Here is an 8,776-nt window from a genome sequence, read left to right as displayed (position 1 = left end):
CGTAGGCAGTGTTTTCAATTTGCAGTTTAATCGGCTCAACTAGTTCAACCTTTCGGGTTGACGGTTTAGCTTTTTGTTTATTTATAGTTAGAAAATATTATTGAAAGTAAACTATAAGGAAAGAAAAGAAAAGAAAAATTATTGGCAAATTAGTTCAAAAGTCTAGTTTTATTTATTTTTATTATCGATTCAATCAATTTTTGACTGATTTTGACTCAATTTTTGACTAATTTTAATTTTATCGATTCAATCGATTTACAATTCAATAGGTCAAGCCGGCCAATCTAACTCAATTTCCAAAACATTGGTCATACGACAATAATATTTTGTGCAATTCTATATAATTAATGAATATGTTGTATAATTTGATGTGTATCATATTGTTCTATTTTATATACCATATTTTATTTGTACACATTAACTTTTGCTCAAAAATAAATATGTTATATCATTGTACGGTAGATACTGTAACAAATATAACAATAGTATCAAACTGGAACAAACCACAAACTTCAGCTTCCCAAATCCCTTGCAATTATTACGCAACTCGTTGCATTGGACCGCTGCTTACTGGATGCACATGTACCGCGGCCGAAACTTAAACAAACCAGTTACACTTACAGGACAAAAAATTGGAACCCTCGAAGTAGAATAGCGATCTGTCGCTTTCTTTTACTTCCACAGCTTTGACCATATCAGGAGACCACAGCAGCTGTTACGATAAGGATATTGGGATTTGGGGTCCTAAAATTCAATTACAATTGACGTGCAACACTGGGAGAGCCAAATGCCAACAACGGTACGCGGCTAGATGTATTTAGATGTACCAATATGTTGTTGAGTTTGTGTTTGTATTTCACGTCGAAAATTTTACGGTAAAATATCAAAAAATTTCTTATGATTTGTTAAATGTTCAATTTAACTCCCTTTGATTTGAAAACCTACACTATAACTCCTTGAAATTTCAACTAAATTAAAAATTAGACGAAAAACATCCAATCTAATAGTTATACGTGAAATATCAATATTGCTCCTATATAAATGAACTCCCCATGATTTGTCGGACGTTTAATTTAACTCCCTCAGTCCCTCTTATTTGAAAAATTGCACTATAACTCTCTATAGTTTTGACTAAATTGAAAATTGAATGAAAAGCATCTCACGTATAGTATTGGCAATATTGACATTTCACACACAATCATTAGATTGAATACTTGCTATCCAATTTTTAATTTAGTCGAAACCACAAGAAATTATAATGTAGGTTTCTAAATCAGAGGGAGTTAAATTGAATATTTGTCAAATCACAAGGAGTTTTTTTGGAATTTTACCTAAAGTTTTATAAAGGAATCTTTCATCTTGGTAATTATAAATACAATGAACTTAAGTGAATTTAAGTATGCTAAAAGCACCAATCCAAGCGAGTTTTTAAGAGCCCATACCCTGGTTTAAGAGAGGTTTTGATTAGACATCAAAACTAAAAAATCAAGTTAATGTGCCTTTAGGTCGTTAAGCATTTTATACTATTTAGACTTTTTTGTATTTTCAATTTTAGGTGCTTTGGAGTTTTGGAACTATTTTCTAGATTTTGTACTCTATTTTTGTTATAGTAAATATGTTAGTTCTTCACCCGTGGACCCATGGACGTAGGTCAATTTGGTCGAATTACGTAAAATTCTGTATCTTTCTGTTTATTTTATTTACTTTGTTATTGTCTTTATTGACTTGTCAAAAATCTTGTTAGTTAAGTTTTTGGGATCAGACCTAACAAACTAATATCAGAACTTCAGCTTTGGGCTCTGCAAATTTATTTTGTTATTGTTTTTATTGGGTTGCCAAAAACTCTATTGTTCTTGTTGATTAATTTTTTAGAACCTGACTCAACAAACTGATATTAGAACTTCGAGCTCTGGGTTCTGTGGCAACAATAACAAACTATCAATATCAATTTTGAGATATTGTTTTAGTGTTATAGAGGGTGAAGAAAAATCCCTTGTTGTAGTTTAGTTGGATTTTGAATAAGAGCTATTTGGCTCGTTTGAATTTGTTGAAAGTTTATGAAGAAGATAGAACAAAATTGCTATGTTCCTTATTTTAGGAGGTTAAGATTTGTTGAATTTTTTGTGAGTTTTAGCCCGTTGGAATTTGTTGAATTTTTTACATCTTAGTTCATTAATGGCTCATTATGGTCCATTGGGACTTTTATAGTTCGTCGGGATCTATTGGACTTTTATGGAGAAGTAGGAGCGTGTTTGCTATTTATTTGCATGTTAGATACACGTCAAGATTAAAATTTGTTGAATTTGTCTTTATATCCTACATCGAAAGTTTTACAAAGAAATCTCTTCTCTTAGTGGTTAAAATACAATAGATTTAAATGAATTTGAGTGTATTAAAGGCATTAGCCCAAAAGAGTTTTGGAGGGACCTTTGCCTTGATTTAAGAGAAATTTTGGCTAGATATCAAATTAAAAGAGCAAGTTAGTGGACCTTTGAGTTGTTAAGCATTTTGCGCTAGCATTGTTTGAATTGCATTTTTTTGGATTTTTTATAGAAAAATTATTGTAGCGATTTGATATATATGAGATAAAAAGGTGATTGAAAAATATGTTTACAAAAAACATAGCAATTTTTCAGAAAAATTGTTATCTTGTGTTTTCCGTTTTAGGTGCCTTTGGAGTTTGAAATTATTTTCTAAATTTTGTACTCTTTTTTTGTTATAGTAAATCTGCTACCTTTTCATCCGTAGACACAAGTCAATTTGGCCGAATCAAGTATTTTACTGTGTCTTTTTGTTTATTTTATTTACTTTATTATTATCTTTATTTAATTGTTAAAAATTCTATTGTTATCGTTGATTAATTTTTCAGGATTAGACCTAACATATACTAATACAAAATAAGCTAACATTTCCTACATCTAATTAATAGACTGACCTTTCTTCTATGTGGTGCATGTTCGGTTGGCTTTCGATGTAGTTGATATGGTGATGGTATTTCTTTCAAGATTCGATAAACCATTATAGACAGTTGTACTCATATATCGAGTTGGTCTAAATGAAAAAAAAAAAAAAAAATGTTAGTCTACCCCATCTAATGTAAAAATCTTCTCAATTGTACCCAACTCGAACCTATATTATATGCCATTTTGCTTTACTTGAAAATGGAAATAGAAGTTGATTTGGATAGCTTAAAGTTCTTGGAGCCATTGCCACCATGGAAGTCAAATCACACAGGTGCAATTTGAAACGACATCCAAAAGTTGTCCGTGATGAGAGGGTACGTAACTAATACGCCATAACTTGTCTCGTCAGGTTCAATGATTATGCCAATGGATAATTTCATTGACCTTCCCTTAGATTTGTAAAATTATACTAACCGCTCCTGAGGTTAAGATTTGACAATAAAATTAGTCCAAATAAAAAAAAATCATTAAAAAAGTGCTTTGACAAGAGAGATAAAATTTTTATTCCATAATACCCTTTATGCTTGTATATAAGTTATATTGTAAAGGAAAGAAAAATATATTATTAAAAGTGAGGGGAAGGTAAGTGCAAATAGCAAAGAACGAAAAATAAGCCGTAACTAATTTTCTCTGCAAATTTGGACCAATGACTAGTGCATTAGATTACAATGGTTATTTTTTCAAGTCCTTACCATTTTGCATATAAAAAGGCAATAAGAAACATTAAGATGGATCTTACTTTCACTTGAAACAGCCAAAAATTGAGGCGAAAAAAATAGTGTGATTTTGTGTGGATTTTCCAAGTTGAAGGTGAAGTATAGGTGCAAAAATTATGGTCTTGTCAAGCTATAGGAAGAAATCATAAAATTCATACACATTTTTTAGCATCAAGAACAAATATTGCAAGTGTAATTGTAAGGCAACTGTGGAGATTTTTTAGAGTACAAATAAATTACCATTTGCTGTATCAATTTATGAGAGTGAACAAATATTTGGTATATCAATTGGCACCATTTTGTAATTGTAGATTGCTGCTCATCATTAAAAAATTTTCAGCAACTATTTTTATTAATTAGTTACTAACAGTTAATTAGTACCTAATTACGTAATTGCCACATGTTAATTTCCAATAAAACATAATATATTAGGGTATATGAGTAATTTTATCCCAATAAAACGCTATAGAGGAGGTTAGTATTATTATTTTGTAAACCACAAGTGAGACGCTCGAAATTATCAGAAATCTCAAGGGAGGTTTTGAGATTTTTTTTTAAAATTTGTTGTGCTGCATAGAAAACTAGTATCCCCCTTAGATCCCATGGACTGTGACTTTTGGAGAGGAGTTGTATGGGTCTTCACCCTCTGACATTCTTGACGGCTGGCCAAATAATGGAGAGTCTTTCAGCTACATTATCGATGCCGCCCAACAAGTCAAAGAACACAATTAAAGTGATAAATAATGGACTTTGATCTTTTTCAATTAAAGTATGTATATTAATTGCACATAAAAATTAAAGGTACAACAAAACAGAGAAAAAAGTATAAAAATATTTTAGAAAAAATTCTTTTTTTATTATTCGACTTTCTTAATTAAACTTGATTTTTGACTGAATTTGGATCGTGTCACTGATCAGTCTAATTTAGGACTAGACATTTGTTCTATTCTTAGTTATTCGGTTGAACCGACCAATTTAGTTTGACTTTCTAAACATTGAGATTATTATTGTTCACTACACTTAATTTACGTGTAATTCATTATTTAATTGCACAGAGCGTCATTCTGTCGCGCACTTATTTTAGCTACTTTCTCAATTCAACTCTAATTTTTTAAAAATTATAAGAGCTAAGGCCTTAACAGCAAATAAAATGTCTTAAAATCTTGATAATAGCAAAGTGTTGCCATATTACTAAACTATAAATTGTCTAGATTTCGAGGGGAAAGTAGCAAGGGCTACGTTGCATGGACAATTTGGACGCGTGGTCTTAGAGCCGCCACCGAAGACCGAAGTCATCAAATATTTAGTTGGAAGAATATCGCGCAGTTATCTACGCGGCAAGACTGAAGTCAATTTATAAATTGACTTCTTTCCAGTCTTTCATGGCTTCGGTTGGTCAACTTTATATCACGTTTTTCTCTTTTAACACGTTTTTAAGCTGTCTAGTTTAGTTGGCCATACGCTTAATATGCGATGGTAAATTGATGCTAATCACATGTTCTCTGTTACTTTTCAGCTTTCTCTCACACATTATTGCAGCTCTTAACCATTTTCTTGGTGATTGTATTATTGGTCATTGGATCGTTTATATATATACACAGATCGGATTAATAAGAATACTAATATATATATATATATATACATACATACATATGCACGTAGACACACACAAACACATTAGACGCTCAGTTAGAGAAAGTTGGGGAGATCTTACGAAGTTGTTTTCCTATGTTATTTTTCAATGTTTGGCAACCTCATAAGTTTTGACTTTCCTAATTATAGAAATTCAGGCTCATAAGTTGGCTTTTAATTTTTGCTAAAAGCGCATTTGGACAAGTGCTTGTTGAAAATTTTGCTAGTTTGACAAACCTAATCAAGCTGACCTTCTATTAATCTCTGTTTCTAGGCAAACATTCCTTTAAATTTCGCCTATTTAATGTTTTTGGTTTTATGGCAATTGGAACCATTAGCAACAATTCCTTTGACGCACCGGAAGAAATTCATCAATATGGGTGCATTCGAATATAGTTGAATTTGAGTAGTGCACTACTCGACCACTCAAGATAAAATAACTGAACTCGAATTTGATTTCAAGTTCGTCTCGTCGACCTTTTAAAAGTTGAGCTCGAGCCCAAATTCGACATCAATTTACTTTACTCGAGTTCGAACTCAAATTTGAATTTAATTAAATTTAATCAAGCCTAATCAATCTCAATTGAGCCTACTTGAGTCTAATCAAACTCACCTAATAAAAATTAATATTTTACATATAATATCAAATAAAGGATATAATTGATATTTTATAATAATAAATATAAAAATATATATCATAAAACGCCGATTAGGCTTGTCAAGCCTTTGAGCACTAGAATTTGAAGCTCAAACTCTACTCATGAGCTCAAACAAGCAGTTTGAACTGAAATTCGAGTCCGATCAAAGCGAGTTTGAGTCCAACTGTTGACCGAATAGCTCATAAGATTGAGTCGAACTATTTGGTTCAACATCACTCCTATTCATAAAAATTATCGGAAAATAAAGTTGGGCCGGATCCATCAGTTCTGGAATTTTCATAGAATCCAAATAAAAAAAATCAAACTAATAAAAAATCCAAATTGACTAACACCCCAATCCAAGTTTGTACCACACCATGCCGTTCCATTATGCAGAAAAATAATTGGTACGAAATTTGCAGTGGGCCATTAATTACAACTGAAATAAACAGAAACAAGTATAGTAGTAGTTCAAAAATCACGTAAAAACACATATTGTGAGAACCCAATAAATAAAACTAATATTTCGATGTCACCTATGGATTTTTTTTCGTATTTTTCTTGTAGTACTCTAACTTAATTTGTGATCAATAGTTAATCCCTACCGGATTAATGTTGGACATAATAAGAAAAACATAAACAATTAGCGTTTGGTTAAGGTTTTCTAGTCTCTTCTTCGCCCTTAAGATTATAAAATAAGCACAAAAAAGATAGAAAATAAACACTTTGATTCATTAGATTAGAAAAAAGCCCCTTTCCTTTTACATGTTTAATGTATTTGTTAACGTCATTGTAACTTTATTTACTTGATGGGATCATATTGCTGTTTATAAGGATCAGATAAGATGGAAACTGGCCCTACATGAAATTTATACTACTATATGTTGAGTGATAAATCCGGTTCATCATTGGCTAGAGTTGTTAGTGCAGGTATTTGACTTTTTCTCAAGTGCCCTCACCATTACATTTTCTACATTTTGACGTGCGGCGCTTTGATTAATTCATGTCAATATAAGTTGGTTCAATTGATAAAAATAGATCATTTTCTCGCAAAAGATCTGTATATTCAAATTTCACTGTTAATGTGAAGATTATTTTTATATTGCCCCGGCTCAATTGATAAGGACAGGTTATTTTTTTTTTATATATACAAAATTATGTATTTGAATCTTATTGTAAATATAAGGGCTGTATTAGTGGTCAAGTATTGATAATCAATTTGTAAAAACTTTATATAAGTGACTTCTGGCCCTGGAAGCATGACAGGAACCAAATTCACCCAAATTTTTTTCTAACCAAAAAAAAAAAAAAAAAGGCTACTTAAATTACTTTTGCAAGAACAAGAAACCAGCAGCCAGCATCGGTCTGACTTTGAACTTCTTCCATACAACCAATCGCATTTTGTGATATTAGTCATCTTTGTTAAACCACCCTGACAGTTACGTACCTTCACCATATAGTCAACTTTTACTCAGTATTTATTTATCTTTTCTTCTAATTCTTTTTTTTTTTTTTGTGTTTAAAAAATTTTTCCCCATTGACACCAAGACACCTTATTTCTATTCTAAGAGAACCCAAATTAAAAAAAAAAAAAACTATGAACTTAGGTTAAGTTTCAAATAATGCATATGATGATGAGGTCGGAAATATTAATGTTGGTGTACCTCATGCAACCAATGGCATGCATACGACATCTCGTGGACAAGCGTGTTTTTGGCTTCAGAAACCATAGAAGACTAATTTGAGTTGCAGCATGAATGTGCTTACGCAATTAAACATGAGCACGAAACTGAGTTTACACAGCAGAGAAAGATTAGATCAACATTTTATCTGCCAGAATGGAATTTTGAACCTAATGCCTCTGTTTTGATTTGAACTTCTGGAAAACATATTCACAAGAAGGTTTTTCTTAAAATAGCGAACCTCATACATACCTACGTTACCAACAGCTTTAGGTCATCAGACAGTAATTTAATGCAGAAGAAAATCCAAAACCTTAATAATCAGTCGATTCTCTCCTTAGCGTTGCTTCCCTAGTGTCTGTTATTCATTGATTCAAACACCCCACCGCCCCCCCCCCTCCCCCAAACCACCACCACCAGCAGAAAAAAAAAAAAAAAAAGCATCAGTGGAATCAAATTGTCCTAGTCAATCGTACTATTGAAGTAATTAATTAATGGCCGGCCCGTTGTCTGAGTCGGCTTACATGCGAAGCCAAGAAGAACAATTATGGACTAGTTTCAGTCTGTATCATTCATGGCTTTGCACCTCTATACAACTTGGACGAGTGTGATTGAAACAAGAAACAATTTTGAAAAGGGTACAAAATTATTCTGATTTTGCCTTTTGTTGAAAATATTGATAATATTAGGTAAAATATGGTTTAAGTTAAGGAAAAATCCTACTCTAAGCTAATGTAAGATGATGTATACAAACTAAATGATAGTTTGCCCCTTTAATTTTAGAAATTTTTATGTTTGTATATATTTTTAAGAACTCTGAGTCAAAGTGAAACTCCATGTGTTTGTATGATTGTAATCTGTTGTTGTGTCAAGATCAAAGGAGGTGCTGTTGGCACTCTTTTAGTCACTAATACTCCGCTAAACTTTTTATTATTGAATCTGCAACCACACCCTTAATATGAATACCTTTTTTTGGTTAAAAAATTAGGTGGATTCAATTTCGATCACCACCACGAGTCAAAGTATGCTCCCATGACCACAGGTTGTCTATACCGTTGCTACAAATTGTCTACCAACACAGCTCTCATATTGAGAATATAATTCGAGCACACGATCTCTTACGAGAAAATGACTTGTTCTTATCA

The sequence above is a fragment of the Coffea arabica genome, chromosome 2c (assembly GCF_036785885.1).
Source record: "Coffea arabica cultivar ET-39 chromosome 2c, Coffea Arabica ET-39 HiFi, whole genome shotgun sequence".
Taxonomy (NCBI): Eukaryota; Viridiplantae; Streptophyta; class Magnoliopsida; order Gentianales; family Rubiaceae; genus Coffea; species Coffea arabica.
This window is presented reverse-complemented; position numbering follows the sequence as displayed.